Raw genomic sequence first — 23,019 nt, 5'->3', positions numbered from 1 at the left:
GACTTCCACCGCGCAGAGTTGTAGACAGTGCAGCACATCGTCAACATTGATGGAGCGTGGTTCAGAACAGAACGTGCTGTTGCTATTGCTGCTGCATGCAGGAGTTTTTAAGGTCTTTGAGTGTTCATGTTTCTTCCTTTAAGAAGAAGACGAAGGGGAAATGAATGGTGTTGTTTTTTACTGCGTGGATTTCACCTGTTTGTTTCATCATCTGAATAACATGAGGTATAGAAGAAGATGCAGGGCCGGGTCAGGGATTCAGGGTGCACACATGGGGCGAGCAGTGCACGGTACAGACAAGACAAGGTGTACGCGTGCAGTGATCCGAGCCGAGATGCCCATGAACACTGCACAGGGATTTGATGTCTGGTGGATCCAAGTGAAGGTGCTTGCTCATCAACATGGCCAGATTGTTAGTATTAACTCAAGGGGGGCAGCACAAGTGTATATATTGATGAATCGCTGTTGAATTAACTCCTGGACATGTTCAACACCTCATCATCAATCCTAGGTACTGGTGTGCATGCGATATTTATGGTCTTGCAAAAGAATTGTTCCTTTGCAGATTTTGGCCAAGGCTGCTCAGCAGGGGCCTTGCCCACTACTGAAATTGCCGTGAGCAGATGAGGTTCTGAGTTTCAGACTTCTTGTGATTTAGACCTCTGGGACTCTGGGAGGGATCTTGTCAAATTTTAAGATTCTAGATGCATGGTACTATGGACTTTTTGCTCTCGCGATTCAGACCTCTGCGGATATGAAAGAAAAAAGACTGGCGTTGCCACAAAGCTTGAAGATGAATTAGAAACGGTATCTACAAATAATCGCGTTAGCTACATGTCAGGCGACTGAGTTTTCATTCTATTTCATGTGCTACCATATTTTCGTTCTATTTCATGTTGTTGAGTGCACTGCACTTTCAATCTACTAACCTGTCATGTCTCTTTAATCATGCAAACTTGCTATGCTTTGGTTGCAGCGTGTATCAAGTACCTGGAAATAATTTTAACTTTGCAAATAAAAAATCAGTAATACCATAACATTGCAAATCAAAATTTAGCACCATCACAACCTTGCAAATCAATATTTAGTAGTAATGAACATTTTAGAAAAAACTGTGCATGGCTCCACTATGGAAGACAAACCAAAATGTACGTCAAAGTTCTGTCATGTTATTTATCTTCAAGACCTCAACATGGGATATTGCCGCGGCTGCAAGGGGAAGGTACCCGGCAGTGCCTGAGGGCTAAGGCCACTTGACTCTACAAATCAAAATTCAGTACTAACATAAACTTGCAAATCAGAATCCAGTAATTAACCTTTTTGACAAATAATAAGTCTGCAACTCCATGGCTCCATTGCAAAGTCAGTGTACATCAGGTTCCCAAATACAACAGCAGTCACCTACTCGTACGAATGAAAGAGCAACATTACAATGACTACCCTGATGACCCAAACAGAGCAAAACAGAATCCATGTTCATATCTAGCTTCACTATCTAATCCATGTAGAGGCCATTGTAATCAGGAGTGGTTCGTCGTTTTCGTGCAGTCGGCGAGCCACTGACAGCTCTCTTCCATGTAGCGGCCATTTGAAAGGGATATGTAGCACCATTGAATTGCTCACTATCCGTAAACCATATCGCAGACAATTAATACCATGGCTGACTAAAATATCAACAAGCTTCAGTGAAAACCTTTGAATTAAAAGGAGCAAATACATTTTGCATAAGAATAAGGGAACAAAGAAGAGATGATTTTAAGATCACAAAATTGTTATAACTCTGATAAGGCAACATTTGAATAATATGGTGATGTGCCTACTTCTTGAAGAGAACATAAAAATTGTTTCGCTATCATTTGGTGGAACAAACAAGCTGTACGATTTACACATACCAGACTTGAGAACAATATTTTCCTTTGTTCTTGATTATGCAACAAAACTGATAAGCTCTTTCATTCACGAGCAACTAAACTCACATCTCAATGAATTGCATGGACATGATAAGGTGTACCTGGCTCAGCCACATCTTTCTCCTCCATGAATGATTGCTAATTTAATTCTGAGATGGGAAATTGCAGTTCTTGTAGCACTCCCAAACAGACTCCAACCTGCAGATCAAATAATACTTAGCAGTTAATATAACTAAACAGAAAAGACAAATAAAATGCAGTTGTGGGCGGTACAAAGACATACATATCTTTCATCGCTGATTGCTCTAACAAAGCAGTCAAAGCAGCCACCACAAATTTCTCAAGGTAGTAAGCACCGCCAACCTCAAGTTCATCAAGAGTTTGCACCATTTGTTTGCGGGAGCCATCCTCACACTGATAATCGAAGGACTTCGCGGTACCATCTACTGCAAGATGCCTTGACAACTCAATCAAGAAATGCAATTCTGCTTCATAATAGTTAGCATCCTTGTTTTTGTAACGAAAGACATCAAGGATGATCTGATTAAGAACCGACTCCATGTCCTCTAACCATGCCAATCCATGTGTCTTCTTCAAGATTTTCTTAAATAAGGGACTCATATCTTTTTCATCGAACGATCTCCATGCATCAAAGATGCCTACCAGCAAGTTCAACCTAGCCCTTGAAGGCTTGAAAAAAGGATAATGCAGTATTAGTTCCTGCAGATCCTTCGTCATGACTAGGTCTGACCACCATTTAGCATATTGTCCCATTCCACTCAAGAATATATGAAAAGGTGTTAGGTAAGGCACGTATATTTGACGATAGATGAATTTCTTGAGCACTTTTGTTGCAATGCTATCAAATCTTTCTCCATCGCCGTGTCCATCTCAGGCGATATTCGAGGTAGTATCTCAAATAATTTGGGACTCTTTGTGATGACTACCTTGCCGTCATAGACATCCATATCTTCTATGCCAAAATCGCCTTCCCATGAGTACCTAGCTCTGTGCTTGCTAATCACATATTCAGTAAGTCCCTGGATCAAGGCGCATTTATCAGGCAAAGGTATCATAATTTGCTCCCCAACATGACCATAGACATCCATATTTCTAAGCAAATCAGCGCCAAGAGACTCCTTCAAGTCTTAATGCCTGAAAACATATATACAACGGTATCTAATTAAACACTAGGATAAAAAAACTGATTTGTATACAACAACAACAACAACAACAAAGCCTTTAGTCTCAAAAAAGTTGGGGTAGGCTAGAGGTGAAACCCATAAGATTTCGCGACCAACTCATGATTCAGGCACATGGATAACAAGCTTCCATGCACCCCTTGAATAAATAGTAAAACAAAAGAGAAGGGGTTGAGGCCATTACTTGTTGGGCATTTCAAGAAATCTTAGGTCAAGCTGCTACATTGAATTCCTTGCGGATTCTGTCACCACCATGTTCAAACTCGTTACAAGTTTCAGCATATAATTCCTGGCAATTTCTGTTAACTTCACCCTCGGCCTGTTTTACAATGTTCAGTACAACGGTATTAAAATCTTGCACACAACTATTGCTTTATTTAATTGCATACAAGATAATTTTGTCAAAATTATACCTTTCGTCACCATTGCAGACTCCCATTGCAAGGTCCTTTGATTGACTCAAGAGATGCGAGTAGAGGATGTACATCTCCCTTGATCCACAACCTCTCACAAGCATGCCCCACAATTGAAAACGGTAATATGACGCCTTTTCTCCAGATAGAGTGAACCTATCAAAATAAAATTATCTTGTTTAGAACCCGTTGAGTAACATGAGGGAAAAAACATAGAAAGGTGAGATAAACATACGGATCAATAAACTCCCAAAACATAGGTAGCAGTGTGGCATTTTTCTTGTCCGCTTGCTGCTCTCTCCTTTTATCCCCGTTGTGGTTCCTCTCCTCATCCCATTGGACCAATTCATCTATGGGTGGAGGAATCAAATCCCCGACAAGATTGGGCATCATTGGCAGAAGGTTCATACCGCCAAGTCTAGGTTCCTCACTCGTGACATTGGCAGAAGAAGATTGGGCTTCATGAGTTGAACACTGCAAACAGAACATTGATGTTTATTGAAACAAAACAAACATGGCAACAAGCACAGAATAACTAATAAAGTCTTAGTCTCCCACCCTCTAATATAAAAGAATGTAGGCCTCGCAACCAAGAACTTCCTGCAAACTTGCTTCTCTGATTATCTTATCGCTTGCATAAAACCAAGACTTGTCATTGCTTTGATGTTCCTGACCATTCATCTTGCTAGCCCTTACATACGCAATATAATGACCTCCTTTCCGATCTCCAATGTGTTGAGCAACACCAACTAGATGGTAGGTGTTATTGTCATTCTCGACAAATCTGAAAATTACAGGAAATAGTGATGACCAAAGCAGTCATAGAGCTGTACAGAACTATCGCCCGCTCATACATCACAAATACTGGGATGCCAAATTCGAAAATATCCACACCCAGTTCAGCCTAAATAATTTTCTGGAACTACATAAGGATGATTAGTAGCTAGGTAGTGGTTGAAGATCTTCTTTGGTTAGGGAGGGAGATGGGAATGTATAGAGTTAGTTAATTAATGGTTCATTTTCAAAACTAGGAAGAGAAAGTATGCATGCCTTTGTTTGTCGCTGACGAGGGACAAAAGAATACTAAGTCAAAACTTATAGTTCATTTTCATGTCATGGATCCTAGCTAATCTATCTGCTCCCGCTTTTTCATGCATATGGACCTAATTAAACTAAGCTAACTTCAATTATACCAGTTTCTGTTTTTTAATTTGGACAAACGATTGGTTTTTATTCATTATAGTTTTAACTTTGAGTTATATTTATTAATTAGTTAACGATTCATGCTTGCAAATAGCTGGAGTAGTTCCTAACACTGCGCTATGACTGTGATTGATGCATGGATCTATATTCAGTCGGTCAAGGAATGTTTTTTCCTACAATAGTCGGTCAAACAATTTTTTAGATTCAGGTAAAATGATTTCTTATACATCCGAACAAGACTATTAAAAATGGGTAGTGCCTTAATTACTGATGCAATCACATGCATGTGTTAATCTTGCATCTGAAAGGGGATCAAAACTGAAGGGGTTGATGGATGAATGAGTGGGCGCGGCAAATCAATGGGAGACCAAACCACTTCTATAACATAGAATTCAAAAGGCATTAGAAAACAGTACCTTTTGTCCATGTATGGCTGCATATCAAGAATCTCCTTGAAGCGCACATGTCCTTCCAATTTAACATACCCAACAATATTAGGAGCACTTTGTTGCCTGATCAAACTAACCACCATTACATCTGGAGCTCTGGTTGTAAGCAGTCTTTTCCTTGCAGCTCTGGAAACTTTTGTTGTTTCCTGTTTCTGGTTATTTTGGTTATCGTCACCACCTGACTCCACGACAGGTTTTGTTTCAGATGTGTTCGTATTAACTGTATCAGTGCAAGACCGACAGAACCAATCAGGTATCAACTCTTTCTCAGTGTACAAAGAGAAGCAATCCTCAATTGATACAGGATCATCACCACTATGCACCTCAGCATCAGCTTTATTGCTGCTTCTGGAAGCTATAGCATGGTGCTTCCTATGTGGAATTGGCAGTCGGAATAGAAGGGTCCTTTCACGTTTATCGGAACCGTGTACACATTCTGTGCTGGATATAGCACTAGACTCCTCGCCCGCAAAGATAGAATTAACAATTGTGACCTTCTTTGAAGCATCCATTGAAGGTTGATGTGCTTCATCTTCCTCTTCATCCAAACCATGAAGAAAATGTTGGATGAGTTCTTCGGCATCCTCCATTCTGCCGGTATTGAATTGGGGCCACCTTGAGCAGACATATGTAAACAGTTTTCTTTGGTCAAGGAAGTCTTTTGCATTGCTTGAAGCACTTGTGTCGACAAAGAGCTCCTTGAAAAGTGCAGCAATTGGCCCTGTGCAAACATTTCGTCCCATCATTATGTTGCGTAGTGGGTCAAGGGCCAATAAGCACTGCAGCATGGCGTTGAAAAAAACAGGTGTTGCCGGCATTCGGCAGCCCCCTGATGACATTACATTTGGCGACGTCCTCCTTGGCTATCTCCTCTTACTGGCATATGGAAACAGGCTCCTTGGTTATGACCTCCGAGTGAGGAGATCATGGACTGTTGGATCCCTTGTCCTCAACCTCCACCAGTTTCATCTGCGGTGTCACCACTTCCTTCTTGTCCAAACCATCATCATCCTCCGAGTGAGGAGATGACGAACTGCTGGATCCCTTGCCATCCACCTCCACCGGTTCTATCTGCTGTGGTGTCACCACCTCCTTCTTGTCCAAACCATCATCATCCTTCGGATCAAGTGTGTTGGTGTTTGGCCCTAACTCAGTTGAAGCTTCTGCTGATTTCGCTGTGCCTTTGTTTTGTGATGGAAGATACTTAAAAACCTTGAGAGGAACCTCCTGGTTACACTCACAACAGTAGAGTACATCCGTATTATCGGAGTTGGCAAACCACCGATGCTCAGGTTTCTCCTTGTGATGTGCTCTAACATGGCCCTCTGGCTCCAATCCTGCACCACCACAAAAAAAGCTACCGCACTCCAAGCAAACCCAGGAAGCGCTGTTGTTTGGTTTTGCAGGCTCCTTGGCAGCAGCGCGTCTTGCTGACTTGTTCTTCTTCCTCTCCGTCTTCTCCTGACCACCATAGTGGGCAGACACATATATCCCTGACCGCATCCATAAGCACGCACGTCAAACAAAGATCGCAATATTTGGTCCGCGGCCGCTTTTGATTCAACTCAAACATATGCTCACGATCGTAGTGCTGAGTGCACTTTTTTTCGATAAAGGGCGCTTTTATTAACTCAAAATGTAGCATCGAGCGGATACAAAGCATAAAGAGCGATACCCGGCCTCTGCATAGCTAAGATGGACACAGCCATCAAAGAAACAGTCTGACAAAAGATATAAAAAACGACAAAGTGGCAACACTAAAGCCATATGGGGCCGAAACTATGCCTATGTCGACGGAGAAGGTGGACCGATTCGGAGATTATGCTGCCACCCATGTTGGGTAAAAACCTCCCTGGCCACCCGCTCCAACCGCATACACACCGCCTTGAACAGCGATTGGTACTCCGTTCGGTGCAGAGTAGACCACATATGAAGCCAGTGCGTACAACGGTAAATAACCTGCATAGGAGAAGAGATTTTGCCATTAAAAATGCAATCATTTGTACATAGCCAAAGCGACCATGGTAAGGCAGACGCTCCCACCCATATTAGCGTACTAAAAGTATTTGGTATTCCATCAAGCCAGTGACCATATATATTGGTAACACTTGTTGGTGGATACAAATTTGACGCTATTTGGATAACTGGCCATGTAGAACGCGCAAACTTGCATTGAAAGAAGAGATGTTTGATTGTCTCGTCATGAGTACAAAAACTACATTTCTTGCTTCCTTTCCAGTTGCGTCGAGCGAAGTTGTCTTTAGTTAGCACAACTCCTCTCCGAAGATACCACATGAAAATCATAACTTTTAGTGGCATCTTCGATTTCCATATTTGTTTATTATTGGCCACTGGAATCTCTGTGTGCGATAGTGCACGATACATAGAGTCAACTGTGAACGACCCAGATGTAGTAAGATTCCAGCGAAACACATCCCGCCCTTGTGTCAAGTTAATCGAATCCAAACGGGATAGAAGATGTTGCCATGACACAAGACGGGGCCCAACCAAATCCCTTAGAAATGATATATCTGGCGGGGATGTGGTCATCACATGCACAAGAGTATCATTCTTATCGCGTACAATGCGGTAAAAGGCTGGGTATTGTTCTCGGAGAGTGGTATTTCCTAGCCACTTATCCTCCCAGAAACATATCTCCGAGCCGTCCTTTATCGCGAAGGATCCGAAACGGAAAAGATGTTTCTTTACCGCCATCAGACCAGCCCAAAAATGCGAGTCACCGGGCTTCCAATATGTCTGGGACAACGCCTTTAGGCCCAAATACTTGTTGCGTAGCATAGTTTGCCAAACACCATCCTCAGTAAGTAGCTTGAACAACCATTTACTGAGTAAGGCATCATTCTTGACCTGGAGGTCCTGAACACCTAAGCCTCCTTGGTCTTTCGGTCGGCAAACGACGCTCCATTTGGTTAGTCTATACTTTTTCTTTTCACTGTCTCCTTGCCAAAAAAATCTGGATCTGAAGTAATCCAGTCTTTTGCCATTTGCTGAGTGCACTTAAGCTCCTGCATTGGGTCACTAGGAAGGAACATAGAGGATACATGGTGAGCTTGGTCTGGATCGATCGGTCACTAATGGCGCCGCATCGCATCCAAAAAGGAAAGGTTAATTAGGGGGAAAAGCTACCTCGGTCTGGCCAGCGATTTCCGTCGAGACGACCGGGCCTTGGACTTGGACTTGGGCCCCATGGCGTCGCCGAAGCCGGACGAGTGGGTTCGGCGACGCCGGAGGGGCAGGGCGGGTACGGCGGCACGCGGATGCAGCTTCCTGTGAACGCGAAACGAAGGGGAGGGAGGGCTTATCAGGGGCAGCGGCAAATCAGGGGCACAAGGGTCGTGCAACGGAGCTACGCTACGCCCGGTCCATGCGCCGGTGCGCAGCGGAGCGCTTGATGCAATGGCACGTTTCGCGCCGGTGCGCAGTGGGCCGGGCGCATATGTTCAACAGGGTGCATCGCGCATAGGGGTAGAAGCGTACTTGTCATTTGGACTCGTCAAGCCGTCAATGCCCATGGCCTTGTAGTACTCCTTTAATTACTACTAGGAGTCTATTTTTTTCTTTTCTTGAATGTAATGTAATGTGCTACCTCCGTACCGGTTTATTGGTTTTCTTTATAATTTGTGTCAAAGTTTGTCGAAAAATCTACCACTAATAAAATGTTGATGCATGTCAACAAAAAGTATACCGTTGGATTCGTATTTGAACATAGTTTTCAATGATATAATTTTTTGTGACATGCATGAATATTTTGTTATTTAAATCTATGATCAAAATTTGGCACGGAATACAACGGAGACTAATAAACCAAGACGGAGATAGTAATGTTGAAGATATTCCTGGGAGTATATGACAGGTGATTTGGACTTGTGCCCATACAGCAACAACAACAGCGTGCCCATACGTCCCGAGCTAGGGTTAGCACTAGTAGTAGTAGTAGTAGGATTTGTGCATGAGTAGGATCATGCGCTACCAAGCCGTGCTATTTATTGCCGGGAGGGGGGAGAAGGAACGCGGCCGCCCTCCTTAATGACGAGGTTGCCGCCGCGGGTGCGCCGACGGAGCGACGTCTCCTGCGGCTCGGGTTTGACCGGGAGGAGCGGCGCCGACCCGGAGGAGCGGGCGCCCGAGGACGATGAGGACGGCGTGTCCATGCGCCTCGGCGTCCAGGAGCTTCCGCCGCAGCGAGAGAAGGTGGGCGCCAGGTACACTAGCGGCGGCTCATTGACGCCCTCGATAGGCGCGAGCACGTCTCCAGTTCATGGGTCTTGCAAGCATGTCTCCAGTTCATGGGTCTTGCACGCGCATGCATATATGAAATGCATCCCAATGGTAGTGTGTATGCATGCTTTTGCTCATGTGTTTGCTCTTGTTTTCTGCATGTGTATGCTTTTATTTCTTATTTTTCAATTTTTCCTTTTTCTTTTTTTCTAATTAAATATATTTTCCTATTATTATGTGTATGTATGCATGAAAGTAATATACAATAGGTGTCTATATTATACTAGACTGCTAAATTTGCATTACTATATGTGTATTCGCTGCATATTATAAAAAATGAGATTTCACTGCAAAGTTGTGTGCAAGTTAATTTTTCCATTTTCTTTCTTCTTAAAAGTAATACCAGTGTCACTAATTTATTCTCTCTTATCAAACTTTATTTGTTTTATTATGTTTATTACTTTAAATTCATTTCCTATTTTTAAGGACGATACCAATGCCACTAATTAGTTCCTTGTTTAAAAACTTCATTTTTATGTAAAATTCACGATTATATGTTTATTTTTACATCACTATTAAAGTGCAGTTTATGTGTAAATTATGTGCAAATTGTATCATTATTATTTTTTACTTACTTTCTTCTTAAAGGGTGGTACCAATGCCACTATACTTGATTTCTTCTTAGAAAATTTTGTTTTTATTTTTGTGTTTCTAAGTAAGTATACACACAACACAAGTATGACACCCCATGTGTGTAAATTATAGTAGAGAGCAAAACTTGCAGTGTATATGCTTATTTTTTGCATGTTACAAAAAGTGCAATTTCAGGGCATACTTGTGTACAAGTTATTTTTTAATTTTCTTTCTTCTTAAAGGTTTTTGTTTTCCCCTAGAAAACTTCATTGTTTTGTTTTTGTTTTTGTTTTTGTTTTTGTTTTTGTTTTTGTTTTTATATTTTCTTTATTCTTAAAGGGTTTCATTCTTACACAAAAAACTTTATTATTTTGTTTTAGTTTTAGTTTTTGTATTATTTTCTTAAAGGGTTCCATTCTTCCACAAAACTTCATTATTTAGTTGTAGTTTTAGTTTTTTTATTTTCTCTCTTCTTAAAGGATTTCCTTTTTCCCTAGAAAACTTCATTATTTTGTTTTTATTTTTTATTTTATTTCTTCTTAAAGGGTTTCAATCTTCCTACACTAGTAGAAAAAGGGTCATCTGCCCCGGTTGGTAAGGGCCTTTTGTCCCGGTTGTTGAACCGGGACTAAAGGGTCGTTACTAATGCCCTAGCCCTTTAGTCCCGGTTCTTACACGAACCGGGACAGATGGGCCTCCACGTGGCCGATGCGGCGAGCCCAGGCAGGAGGGCCTTTGGTCCCGGTTGGTGGCACTAACTGGGACCAATAGCCATCCACGCGTCAGCATTTCAGGGGCTGGGATTTTTGTTTTTGTTTTTTTTTGAAAGGGGGGGGGGGTTGGGGGTTTTGGGGGGTTAATTTAGGTGTTTCATATATTGTGTTAGCTAGCTAATTAATAGAGAGAAGTGTCCTCTCTTATCTCCGTGCTTGGTCGACGCTACGTACTATATATGTATAGAGAGGACTAGACACGCTAACTAGTAAGCAAATGAAGGAAACAGAAGATCGTCATGAACATATGCATACAGAGAGAAGTGATATCGACCACCTCTCCTTCTCCGAGAGATTGGTCGAACAACAAGTTCTCGTATATCTATCCGACACTACCGGCTACATATATACAATAATTATCTCTTACAATATAATCTCCTAATTATATATGAACACAGGGTCCACATAGTATTCTCCGTTTTCAGCGATCACGTGGTCAAGGAAGAATGCCGCCAATTCCTCTTGAATTGCTCGCATACGATCTGGTAATAGGAGTTCATCCCGCATCCAAAAGATCTAATTTGAAGAAGGGGGTCAATACATATATATATATATATATGAATAAATGAAACTCAACGCAAATGATGGTAATAAAATAAAATTGTGAATATTATTGCTTACGCACTTCATATTGTTCGTCAGAGTAGCCCCGCTCACAGGTCGTGTGGCGGATGGACTCGCAAACGTAGTATCCCCAGAAATCATTCCCTTGTTCCTGCCACAACCACTTTACAAGAAATAGAGGTCAATCAAATTGATAAGCAAGCATGCTAAATGGTATTGATGAAACTAGCGCTTGAATCACTAGGAGATGCGCGGAACATGCTACTATAGTACTTACTTTCGAGTGTCTAAATTGCAGCTTCTTCGGCAGTCCCGGAGCTTTTTTGGTGAATTTTCTCCAAACCCTGCCAGACAAAGAAAACAATTACTTGATATCAGGAAATGAACAAAGTTGCTGATATGGTGGATAATGATCGATTTAACTTACTTCTCGAGCATTTGAGTCATGTCGGCATAGTCCTGGGGATCTTTTCGTCTCGAGTCTAAGACGGTTACTACTCCCTGCTCAAGCTTAATCTCTAAGAGAATATAGTGGAAGCTGCGCACGCATGCATAAGTCATCAATTACATTACTATAACCTGGACTAATAAGGGAAACCGAATATGCACAAGATAGTAACACTCACTTGAAGTTGTAAGGAAAGAGTATTATATCTTTGTTTTCATTTATTACCAACGATCGTAGCAAGTTGGCCTCGGTATTTTCGGCATGATATTTAACCTCAGTTGCATCTATGAGATTTGTGTTAATGAACCCAATATCATCGGTTTGTCTTTTCTTCAATTCGGCGATCTTCAATCTGCATAATATAGTGAGGATAATTATAAATACATGCAATGAAAGAGCTGACCTATATAGAGAGACTTAATGATAGAAGTAGTACTACTTACAGACAGTAGCAAGTGACCGTTGATTTATCGAGGGCCTTTTGATTGAAAAACTGGAAGAACTCCTCAGGTTTTCATGTACCAATCATGTAATCTTCGCATCATCGTTGTTAGAGATCTTTCATCTTTGACGAGAGGCTTCCCGTACTCGTATCTGTATTCCTCCACCTCCAAGAAATCATAATGTACATGGTCGGGCAGGTAATCTCCAAGATTGCTATAACCGGGCACCATCCTCGGATCATTAGCGACGATGTCGCTAGACACCTTGAGCGGGGGGCACGATTGGTTCGCTTGTTCGCCGAGCTGGGCAATTTTTTTCCCACCTCGTCGTTCTTTTAAGCTTTGATCACTGACAGTACTTCCCGACCGCTCCGCTTCGACAAATGTCTTTGCAATAATGCGCTCATAGTTGCCTTTCGGCGGAGACTTTGGTGGTTTTGTCAGGGCAGCCAGAGTGCGCTTCGCTTTCACCGGATCTACCTTCTCCTCTGGAGGTGGATGTTTCTTTGCTTTCACCCCTTCAAAGAAGTTCGTCACTTCGGCTTGCACGATCTTTGTGGTTTCCTCCTCGGTCCTCTCGTATGGTAACTTCTCTGGATTCTTCAGAGAAGGACCGAATATGTATTGCCTCCCGCCTCTGGCTGTACTGCTAGACGCCGGCAGAGCAGCCGGAGCGGCTGCGGCTGTCTTCTTTCCTTGCTTACGAGGCGGAGGAGAAGGACTACGATGCACCGGAGCAGCCGGAGCGGCGGCGGGTCTCTTCCGCCCTTGCTGACGAGGCGGAGAAGGAGAAGGCTGGCTGCTCGGGCGCGCCGGCGCAGGCGGAGAAGGAGGCGGAGTGCCGCCACGCGCCGGAGAAGGAGGCTGAGTGCCCTGATCACTCACTGGAGGAGGAGGCGGAGTGCCCTGACTCGCCGGAGGAGGAGGAGGAGGCGGAGGCGTCCAGTTCGGCAGGTTGATGAGCTCCTTCCGCCATAGGCATGAAGTCTTCAGAGCAGAACCCAGCCGAGTCTCCCCTTCACCGGTAGGGTGGTCAAGCTGGAGGTCCTCAAATCCCTCCGTTATTTCGTCCACCGTCACCCTAGCATATCCTTCTGGAATCGGACGACAATGAAAAGTTGCGCCGGGTTCAGGAGGTCGAACAGAGCCGACAGCCGCCTTGACTTTGAAGCTCTGCCATTGCGTCATAAGGTGGCAATGTTGAGACTCCGTGATAGCATCCACGGAGTAGCTAGCAGGAGCCGTCAAGACATGCTCCGGCTGAAGCAGCTCGATGGAAGCCACGCTGCTTCTCCGCTGAGATGGCGGGGTAGTTTCGGCAGGTCGCTTGCTGCGAGCTACGTCTCGTTCCTCTAGCGCTTGAACCCTTTCGTGCAACTTCTGAATTTGGGTCTGCTCCACTTTTTTCCTCCTCTCCTGGCATTTGTAACCGCCTGCGTCCGGAAAACCAGCCTTCCACGAAACGGCGCCTGGCGTGCCTCGTGTCCGTCCAGGGTGCTCAGGATTCCCGAGGGCCATTGTGAGCTCGTCGTTCTCTCTGTCTGGAACGAACGTCCCTTGTTGTGCTGCATCGATATAGTGCTGAAGCCTCTTGACTGGTATTCTCATTTGCTCGTCCGTCCAAACGCACTTCCCTGATACAGGGTCCAAGGTTCCGCCAGCCCCGAAGAACCAAGTCTGGCAACGGTCTGGCCAGTTCATTGTCTCTGGTTCGATCCCTTTATCAAGCAGATCATTCTCAGCCTTGGCCCACTTAGGCCGGGCTTTGAGGTAGCCACCTGACCCCGTGCGATGGTGAAGCTTCTTCTTCACAGCATTCTTCTTGTTTTTCGCTGACATCTTCTTACTCTTTTCTGATGTCTTGTGGGCCACAAATGCGGGCCAGTGATCTCTGATCTTCTCATATTTGCCGATGAATTCTGGTGTCTCTTCTTTGTCGACAAACGTTTTCAGCTCATTCTTCCACCTCCTGAATAGGTCTGCCATCTTCTTAAGAGCATGAGACTTCATTAATTGCTCTTTAACTGGCTTCTCCGGATCCTCCTTTGGCGGTAGGGTGAAATTTGCCTTCAGCTCAGTCCAAAGATCATCTTTCTGCATATCATTGACATAAGACACCTCAGGGTCTTCTTTCTTAGGCTTATACCAGTGATGGATGCTGATCGGGATATTGTACCTAACAAGAACCCCGCACTGAGCAGCAAATGCTTCCTTTGTCCGGATGGGTTCAATCGGTTGGCCGTCGCGCGCGATTGCTGTGATCTCAAACCTTTCATCCGAGCGCAACTTTTTCTTCGGGCCTCGTCTCTTCACCGAAGTTGTGCTCGATCCGGAGGGCTAGAAAAAAGAAGAAAGACGAGAGTTAATTAATATGTGTACATACCAAAACAATGAATGCATCAATTAGCTAGTCAGCACAGGCTTAACTAATATATTTACCTGGCCGGACTCTGTTCGGTCACCGGAGCCGTCACCACGGGCTCCTTCTTGCACCAGCATTGGGTCACCGGAGCCATCATAATCATGTCTTTCCTCCTCCACTCTTCGATCACCGTAGCATGCTTCTTCACCCTGTTCTTCCAGACCATCATTGTCGTTAAGATACGACAAGACATCACCTCCGGCTAAGATTATGTCCCCCAACACCTCTTCTGCTTCCTCGTCTCGTCCGTGCTCCATTGTTTCTGCAAATATTACAACATGGCAATTATTACACAAACATGACAGCAGGTGGATATATTAGTGCAAACGTAGACCTAGCTTATTCCGGGTTTGGGGTGGCCTCGGCAACGCTTCAAGGGTAGGGGCGCGGCGGGAGGGGGTAGGAGACCGACATCGTTTTTTTTTTAGGGTTTGGGTGTCCCGGTTCGTCCCACCAACCGGGACCAAAGGGGCCAGACGAACCGGGACCAATGCCCCCACGAGGCCCGGCAGGCCCCTGGCCTCACGAACCGGGACCAGTGCCCCATGGGTCCCGGTTCTGGACTGTACCGGGACTAATGGGCTGACCCGGCCTGAACCAAAGCCCTCTTTTCTACTAGAGCTAGAAAATTTCATTATTTTGTTTTTCTTAAAGTGTTCTATTCTTCCATAGAAAAATTCATTATTTTATTTTCATTCTAATTCTCATTTTCTTTCTGTAATGGTAATGACAGTATCATTCAACTATTATATGATTATTCATTCCTTTTATAAAAAGCGCAATTTATGTGTAGAATGTGTGCATTTTTTGTTTTATTATTATTAATTTTTTCATCATGTTCTTCTTAAAAGGTAATAGCAACACCAATAATTCGTTCATTCTTAGAACACTTCATTTTTTATTTCCGTGTGTAGGTACACATGCAAATACTATACAATATGTGTGTTAATTATACTCCCTACAAGGTTGTACTAAATCAACGACACTTATTTTGGCGACGGGGAGGTTCTAGATTGTGAAAATTGCACTATTATATGTTCATTTTTTGTGTATTACAAAATGTGCAATTTGAGTGCAGAGTTGCGTGCAAGTTTTTTTAACACAGTACAGACGCAAGCGCTCATACATACGCGCATACACTCACCCTATGAACATACACAAGCACACCTACCCCACCTTCAAGTTTTTTTTATTTTCTTCTTAAAGGGCAATATCAATGGCACAAATACATTTTTCTTAGAGAACTTCATTATTATTATTTTATTTTTATGTCCATATACAATCTTTTTTTTGAGAAATCACCGGGGGAGGAGTCCCACCTGAATATATTACTCAAAGTGGCCATTATGCCAAGAGAGTGATCCAGTTTATTGGAAAACCGGATCGAAAACCTAAAACAAGTTGACCCCGTTTATAAGGGAAACCGGGCCGAAAAACCATACAAGTAACAAGGTTACAAAAGAATGAGAAGAAACATGATGCCAAGATAAGGGAGGACCTAGCTAGCAGAAGGACCAACACCACGAAAAACACAGATAGATGTGGGGTGTCGTCGAAGGATCACAATACCAAGACTTTGCGAGCAACCTAACGCACCGCACCAGCGTGCGTACCGAACCCACAGCGCAACATAGGAGCAACCACAACAAACGAGTGCCAAGCACGAACCTTGACTGAGAGCTCCGCCAATGAAATTCAGAACGATTAGCAAGTTGGGAAGGCGTCTTGCGCCGTCACTGAGCAAAAATGAACCGGGACAACACCAAAAGCACGAAGCTCGCCGCAACACAATAGTAGCCATGGGAGGGTCTTGAGCCTGCACAGCAACATGGACGACACAAAGGCACCGCCGCCGAACCCCTACAACACACCGCCAACAACAAACAGACGGGGTAGAGATGGCCGTTCCACAACACGGAGCAGTGCTGTTGCCAGACCCCAACAGACACCACCGTCAACCCCAAGTCAGTCGCACCACCACCACCGACATCCCCACCACCAGCAGTTACCCAACAAAACAACCTGGCCAACTTCTCAATGATGCCTTCAAGAAGGGGTGCGCCACACGGTTGTGTCGCCATCATCGGTTCCAGGTAAACCCGGAAACAGAGTTTCCTCCGAAGTTGAGCATAGGGTGGTGAAATCAACATCTCGACGGCGCCTTCAAGAAGGTCAGTGGCGCCCACGGGCGTCACCATCGTCGGCTCTGAGCAGAGCATGGCTTTCACCGAGTTGAGCACGCGCGCGCGCACACACACCTATGAACAGATTATTCGAGATAGACTACCGAACCTGCACCACCATGAAGCATTGGGCCAATGAAGCATTGGGCCATTGCAGCCTCGATGCCGCACATGACCGAATCGTACCACCGCAGGCCAGATCCAGCCGGATCCGACCTACCCACGCTGTGTCTGCAAGATCCGAGCAGCCACACCGCACATCCATCTGCGCCTCCCGGCAACACCAGCAGCCTCACAATACACACAAGGGCATTTGCAACCACGGGATGCACTGGCTGCCGAGAGCGCCCCACCGGAGCACCACCACCGTTAGCAAACTCCAACGCCGGCCGACCAACAACTGCTCCACTGCCCGGCCCAACGAGCCAACATCTGGCTCGCACAAGCCCCTGCGCACGAGCCGATGTGGATCCTTGGCGCATGAATCGGCCCTCGCACACCCGAAAAACAGCCAACACGAGGGCACTGAACCTCAACACTCCAGCCCCGGCACGCAGGCCACCACCACTCCCCTCGGATCCGTGCCGCCGTGAAGAACCAGCACCACCAGTGTGACGTCCGGATAATTAAGCTACAGTAAAACCTCTGTTAAGGATGCCATGTCACCTCGGTTACTATTGATAATCTCGCGTTAGTTCAAAACGATTCAAATTCAAATTTGAATTAAGGCAAACAACAACATTTTCAAACAATAAAACTAAAATGTTCCTATTGTGCCAAATATTGCGTAGGTAATTATGGTGAAGAAACCACACTTCTGTAAGGTATTTAAATGCACTATAGTAAGTAAAACAGCGGCAAAACTATTATTTTAATGCTCTTAAAATAATAAACAAATACAAACTACTTTACTTAATGTGCCAAAATATTTGCGGCGGTGGCATAATTACTAATACTAAATTAGGTAGAACTTTTGTATTTTATAAAACAAAATTAAACTGGGAAATAAAATTAAAGCAGAAAAGAAAATGCAAACGGTCGGAAAAAATAGAGCTTTTTTTAGGGGAAAACCAAGTTTTATTCATCAAAAACCACAAACTGTGGGATACATCTTGGATCAAGAGGTTGGCCAAACCAAACGTGGCGCCCCGGACCCAGAGAAAGCGATGACTTGGCTAGACTACGTGCCTCCATATTGGATGCACGAGACTCAAAAATGAAATTACATTGGAAAGAGTTTGCTAGGATTTTTATTTCGCTAATGACAGGTCCAGTGCTGCCCCTACATCCCTTATTGATGTCATTGATAACTTGCTTGGAGTCGGATGAAATCACAAAATTCTGTAGTTGGAGATCGGCCGCCAGAGCCAAACCCTCTCGGCATGCGATCACTTCCAGAGCTTCAGGATCGTCTAGACCTGCAATCACCAGGGACGAGCTGCAAGATACGCGCCGGTTTCATCTCTGCATACCGCCGCTGCTGTCCCCCTTCTACCCTTGCGGACACCAGCATCCACATTAATCTTTGCGTGGCCTTGAGCAGGAGCTATCGGCCTTCCGCTCCTGGTCACTACACCAGCACCAGTCCCCTGGGATGGTTTGACCTTCAGCGTATCTAGTTCGTCAATGAATCTGGTGATGAAACTGTGTGTAGAGTGAGGACTTTGAAAGACCCCTTCATGAATCGCCTTCCGTCTCGCTGCCCAGATCGCCCATAGTTGAGCGTAACCGAGAGCTTCACAAAGAGCTCGTGTGACATTGACTCCATCAAAGTGAACAGCCATTGTTTAGCATTAGGTTCGGTTGTAGCAGCAAGGTTTTCCGTGAGCTCCACATCCATCAGTGACCAGATGCATCTGGACATTGAGCACTCTAGTAGGGAGTGTCTCCATGAATCAGGTGCACCATAGATGCCGCAAGCACTTGAGTCGCTCATATGTCTGTGCGCCCTCACATCGTTTGTAGGAATCGAGTGTTTGGACAATCGCCTGAGAAACATCCTCACCTTGCCCGGCACTTGAGTTTGCCAAAGCTTCTTCCAGGCTCCCTCCTCTCTGGACGTACTGGAAGGTCCCGCCGTGCTTTCCAACCATGCCTCTCTTCTAGCTCTTGTCGTCACCAACATGGGTAGGCTGATTTAACAGAGAAATTTCCATTCTTTTCGTAATGCCAGCTCCAGAAGTCCGGAACATTCATGGTACACAGCGGGATTGCCATGATTACCCGAACATCCATTGGCATAAAAACTTCCGACACCCTCTGTCTGTCCCATTGGGCTGACGTGGCATCTATGAGCTCTGAGACAAGTTCCGGTGGGTTCTGTGAGATGCAGTCCCCGGCCTAGCCCATCAAGAGATCTCCTTCTTCCTCCTGTTCACCCTCGCACCGTGGACGCAGGGAGCCCGTCCGTGGCAAGGATCGCCACGTGCCGGCCATCGAGCACACCCCGACGACCTACAAGACCCCCCGTCATTGTGGACAAACCCTAGCGCCTCGGCTTTTCCTTCCCCTTCTCATTTTCCTCTCCCACGAGCAAGGCCGAACCGCCGCCGCCATTGTCAAGCACGCCCACGCGGCCGCCGAGCCCCCTTCGCCTCGCCGACGTGTTCATGAGCTTCGCCATCATCCTCCTCGTCTTCTGGTGCCACCCGTTGGAGTTAGGCGCCTCTGCTTCGACCGGATCGGGATCATCTTCAACCTCCAGTCGTCGGCAATCTTCCTCGATTTGGGCATCCTCTGCTGCTCCTAGTCACTCGCCGGGCCTCCGTGTGCCTCCGCGGTGAGCCCCTCGCCCGATTCCCTTCGACCCCCCTCCGATTCTCCTCCGATTTAGGCTGTATTTCACCGTAGACGCTGCCGTCCGAGCTCGCGCGAGCCGCAGCCACCCCCGCGCCCGGGCTCCTCTCTGTACGCGCCCACCGCATCGACTCACGCCGGCCTCGCCCGCGCCCTGCTCGCTGCTCCCCGCGTCTGCCCCGGCCGCCCGCTGTTTCTGCTGGCCACCACGCCCGCCGCTCCGCTGCAGCGCGCCTCCCCCTGCTGCCTTGCAGCATCTGCTGCTGTCCTGCCGGCCGCCTCCGTCGCTCGCCTCCCGCGACGCGGCGCCTCGGCTCCCCTGCTGCTGCTCGCTCCAGCCACCGCGCCCCAGCCGCGTTTTCGCCGTGCGCCGCGCCCGTCCCCTGCTAGCGCCGTCGCTGCCGCTGCTTGCCGCCTTGCCGATGCTCCGCCCGCGACCTGCCTAGCGCCGCTGCTGCCTCTGCTTGCTACTGCTCGCTGTTAAGCTGATGTCCGCTGCTCCGCCACTACTTGCCGCTTCTAGTGCTGCTTCTTGCTGCTTGCTGCTACACGACTTGCTGTCGCTTGCTTTGCCTGATGCACCGCTACTGCTGCTAACTCTGTCCAAGAGGCCGGCCCTGTAGTGCCGAGTTAGATTAGGTTATGGGCTAATCTAATTAGCTATTCTAACTAGGCACTGACTGGTAGGGCCCGCTTTAATTAGTTCAACCAAATAACCACTGGATTAGTTACTGTGTATGACATGTGGGTCCCCTTGCAAATTAAATTAATCTAGTTAAAACATCTAATTACCAGTCTATGACATGGGGCCCCACTTGACAGTTTTGACCAGTAAATGGTCAACTCTGTTGACTGTTGACTGGGTCAACTAGGACCCCCTGGACCCACCCGTCATCCCCTCTGGTACACTTCTGTGTATCCTGAGCTGGGTACCCATAGCAATTGGTATTTATTTTTTGAATTAAAATAATTTTAGAAAATGATTAAAATTTTGAAAATCAATATAAAATAACCCATAACTTGGATGGAAAAACTTTATACATGAAAGTTGCTCAGAACGACGAGACAAATCTGAATACGCAGCCCGTTCGTCCGCCATACGTCCCTAGCATAGCGAACATGCAACTTTCCACCTCCAGTTCATCTGTCCGAAAACGCGAAACACCGGGAATACTTTCTCGGATGTTTCCACCCTTCGTCGGTATCACCTCCTACCGCGTTAGGGCACACCTGTCACCGTTACTTGTCATGTCATGCATCGATATGCATATGTTTGCATTGTATTCATTGTTTCTTCCCCCTCTTCTCTCCGGTATACTACGAGACTGACGCCGCTGCTGCTGCCCCGATCGACTACGTTGTTGACGACCCCTCCTTGCCAGAGCAACCAGGCAAGCCCCCCCCCCCCCCTTGATCACCAGATATCGCCTATTCCTTCCCTCTACTGCTTGCATTAGAGTAGTGTAGCATGTTACTGTTTTCGGTTAATCCTATTATGTTGCATAGCCTGTCATTGTTGCTATAGTTGTTGATACCTTACCTGCAATCCTAAATGCTTAGTATAGGATGCTAGTTTACATATGTGGCCCTACAATTCTTGTCTGTCTGCCATGCTATACTATAGGGCCGTGATCACTCGGGAGGTGATCACGGGTATATACTATACATACATACATACTATTCAGGTGGTGGCTAAAGTCGGGTCGGCTTGTAGAGTACCCGCAAGTGATTCCGATGTGGGGGGCTGAAAGGACAGGTGGTTCCATCCCGGTAGTGGTGGGCCTGGGTTCCCGACGGCCCCCGATTGTTACTTTGTGACGGAGCGACAGGGCAGGTTGAGAGCACCTATGTGAGAGGCGGGCCTGGCCCCTGGTCGGCGTCCGCGGTTACTTCAAAATAACACGCTTAACGAGATCTTGGTATTTGATCTGAGTCTGGCCACTGGCCTATACGCATTAACCAACTACGCGGGAACAGTTATGGGCACTCAGCGTCGTGGTATCAGCCGAAGCCTTCTTGACGTCAGCGACTGAGCGGCGCACGGCGGATTGGAGTGGAACGCCTGCTCTTGTATTAGGGAGGCTAGGTCTGCTTACCGGCCGCGTACGCAACATGCAGGTGTGCAATGGGCGATGGGCCCAGACCCTGCGCGCATAGGATTTAGACCGGCGTGCTGACCTCTTTGTTGTGCCTAGGTAGGGCTACAACGTGTTGATCTTCCGAGGCCGGGCATGACCCAGGAAAGTGTGTCCGGCCAGAGGGATCGAGCGTGTTGTGTAACGTGGTGCACCCCTGCAGGGAAGTTTATCTATTCGAATAGCCGTGTCCCTCGGTAAAAGGATGACCCGGAGTTGTACCTCGACCTTATGACAACTAGAACCGGATACAACTCGGTGATCGGTCTCTCACAGGGCAACGAGGAGAGAATCGCCGGGTAGGATTATGCTATACGATGATACTTGGTAAACTTACCAGCTACTCTCTTCTATATGCTTCAAGATGGAGGCTGCCAGAAGCGTAGTCTTCGATATGACTAGTTATCCCCCTCTTATTCTGGCATTCTGCAGTTCAGTCCACAAATACTACCCATTTCATTTATACCACGGTTGCTTTGCTCCCTATTTTCCCCCTATTTTCATTCTTCTCGGTTGTCGCAACCAGATGCTGGAGCCCAGAAGCCAGACACCACCTTCGACGACTCCTACTACACCGAAGGTGCCAACTACTACGTGCAGGCCGCCGCCGACGACCAGGAGTAGTTTAGGAGGATCCCAGGCAGGAGGCCTGCAGCTCTTTCGATCTGTATCCCAGCTTGTGCTAGCCATCTTATGGCAACTTGTTTAACTTATGTCTGTACTCAGATATTGTTGCTTCCGCTGACTTGTCTATGATCGAGCACTTGTATTCGAGCCCTCGAGGCCCCTGGCTTGTATTATGATGCTTGCATGACTTATTTATTTTTAGAGTTGTGTTGTGATATCTTACCGTGCGTCCCTGATCTTGATCGTACACGTTTGCGTGTATGATTAGTGTACGATTGAATCGGGGGCGTCACAACCAGGGCCCGCAGCGCCGTGCCCAAGCACCCAGCGCAGCAACAGCAAGGAAGCAGCCCACGCCAGATCTGGCCACCGGCGCGTCCACGTGCCGACCACCCGCCCCAGCCGCTGCAGACCGCGAGGGGACCTGCGCCGCAAGCAAAGGTCCCCGCCGCCGCCGTCTGCAGCACAACTTCGCCGGCCGCGTCCTCCGGCGGCGGCGGATCAAAGGGAGAGGATGTTTGAGGTGGCGGTGGCTAGGTTCTATCTTCTGCCCGAGCCGCCCACACCATGTCCATATAC

General features: G+C 46.4%; 1 long non-coding RNA gene and 1 pseudogene across 1 annotated transcript; one reads left to right on the top strand and one right to left on the bottom strand.

Moving 5' to 3' along the window:
• Positions 1 to 1,153: 1,153 nt before the first annotated feature.
• Positions 1,154 to 8,386, bottom strand: LOC141026233 (uncharacterized; annotated as a pseudogene).
• Positions 8,387 to 19,213: 10,827 nt separating this feature from the next.
• LOC141026319 (uncharacterized) lies at positions 19,214 to 22,641 on the top strand. Its single transcript, XR_012188238.1, has 2 exons — positions 19,214 to 19,661; positions 22,340 to 22,641. It is a non-coding gene; the product is annotated as an uncharacterized lncRNA (long non-coding RNA).
• Positions 22,642 to 23,019: the final 378 nt, after the last annotated feature.

This window comes from Aegilops tauschii, chromosome 6 (assembly GCF_002575655.3).
Source record: "Aegilops tauschii subsp. strangulata cultivar AL8/78 chromosome 6, Aet v6.0, whole genome shotgun sequence".
NCBI classification, from domain to species: Eukaryota; Viridiplantae; Streptophyta; class Magnoliopsida; order Poales; family Poaceae; genus Aegilops; species Aegilops tauschii.
The sequence above is the reverse complement of the archived record's forward strand: the minus strand, read 5'-3'. Positions and strand labels throughout refer to the sequence as shown.